This window comes from Haliotis asinina, chromosome 16 (genome assembly GCF_037392515.1).
Source record: "Haliotis asinina isolate JCU_RB_2024 chromosome 16, JCU_Hal_asi_v2, whole genome shotgun sequence".
Classification (NCBI taxonomy): Eukaryota; Metazoa; Mollusca; class Gastropoda; order Lepetellida; family Haliotidae; genus Haliotis; species Haliotis asinina.
In genome coordinates this window covers 26331417-26333615 of record NC_090295.1, presented here as the reverse complement: position 1 = coordinate 26333615, position 2199 = coordinate 26331417, and positions in this window count along the sequence as shown.

Sequence of the window (2199 nt, the reverse complement as noted above, 5' to 3'; positions counted from 1 at the left end):
CCAGACATGAGCCAAAACGGACAAAAACTTTAGATCAAAACGTCTTTACTTGGTCCATTAGCGCCCGCAGTGGCAATCAAAACCAGTGTACAAAATGGAGTGAAAACGGACCATGAGTGCTGCGTACACCATGAATTTTGAGAGATAGCAGGATAGGTCGGTGAAGTGGCCTAAAACTCGGCGCGGGGCGGGCCAAGGCTGGACAACTATTATTATTTGGGCTGTGTAGAATGCCCCAAATTTCGTATTGCGATACGTATTACAATATACTGTGGAAGAGGAGATATTGAGATCAGGGATAATCTACAACAGGGATAGGTCACTCCCTTGCTTTCTTTACCATTTGTACTAATTAACGTGTGCCCCATCATGCTCCAACGCACACAGTGACTTGGCTCGTTCCCAGCGCAACTTCAGCTGTGTTTATTGTATCAGTCTAGGTCTAGCTAATGTGCACATTGGTATGACAAACACACACACAAGCACGCACGTACGCACGCTCACACACACGCACACACACACACACACAAACATTTATTTGGTCACAATTTAAGTCACAATCATGGCATGATCTTGAAGTGTACATTTTCATGATTTATTCAGATATGTCTTTGAATAAAAGTATATGGGCATTGTTATGAAAAATTATTATTTAGATGTGCCATTTCAGTCTCAGGTGTGCCATAAATTCATAGTCTATTAAACTGAACTCTAAAACATTACACGACTAGCAGTGAATGTTAAAGCTGATACTGTATTGTAACATCCATAATAAATCGTGAGTAATAAAGCAATGCTAGGTATGTATTATTGTACCATGCCTGAGTGTCGGTTCCTTTGATCTTGCCCGCGGTGTATGTGCTGGAAGACAGCAGTTTCGAAGGCAGATTTCGCCTGCCATTGGCTCCTAAAAGCCCCGCCCCGCGGCAAGGGGACTGAACTCAACATAGTTCAACATTGTATCCAATTTGTGTTAGTCCAGGTTTGCAACAAGGAAATGTAACTTCTACCGTTTTAATGATTTCAGATGAATTTACAAGCTGAAACTGAAGTTGTTTATGTTGACAACAGTGAAATCCTTCAGTTCAGCAAAGCTCTCGCGTCTCCCACCTGTCAATCAAATCCGGCAAAACTGTGGTGTACACGAGCACAGATCTCGGTTTGAAATGATCTAACTAATAGCTAATTATCATCCCAAACTGTGTTCCATAGGAGATATTGTGTGCACAGTAGATTCTGCACATTGCCCTGACAATGCTATGCCCTGACGTCAAGAACTTGATGACATCACAATGCTATGGCATCGCTGCACTGCATATCTAGTGGCTGTGTTGTGTTTAGAGATTTACATTTTTCATTGAAAACTAATGAAGAATGATTTTGGATGATAAATAGAATCTCGCTCGCGTGTCTACTGATATCAATTATATCAACACTCTCTGTTACTCTGGCATTCTCCCAGGCTGAGAATTGGTATTCAGGGCAAAGTTCACAGATGACAGAGACTACCATTCCGAGATGAATGATGCGGTTTTCCTCGATTGGGTTATAAACATGTTGGTACCAGCTCTACCAGAGACGGTGTTTTGTCGTAATGGACAGTGGACCATATCACAGCGTGCAGGATCCGACATTAAAGCCTCCATATCGAACAGTCGAAAAGGTGATATGATATCATGGCTCGACAAATTTAAGATCGCACGGCCTTCAAAGGCAACGAAGCCTCAGCTATATGAGATCATAAAACCCAGCAAAGGTGAACCTTTCTACAAAGTTTACAGTTACATAAAATATTCTGCGAGTTCCACCCTGTCACTGTGACCTTACCCCATTGAAATGACATGGCGTATTGTCAAAGGAGATGTTGCCAGATCAATCGCAACTTTTAGGTTACGTGACGTAGAGGTTTTGTTTAAGGAATCCCTTATCATGATCGCGACTGAAACTTGGCAAAACTGTGTTAACAAGGTAGCTAACGTCATTGAATTGTCTTGGTATGGCTTACGACAGGCAACTGTGGCATCACTTGTAATCCGTTTAAGTCGTGACTATGACACTGCGACAGACGAGGAAACGACAGGTCTCCCGGAATAGATTTTGAGATATCCCCCGCCATGACTGGCTGTTGCGTTTCTACGGTTTCGCCCCGCCGCGACAGATAACAACCTGTGCGTTTTCAGTGATGATAGTTTCTTATAC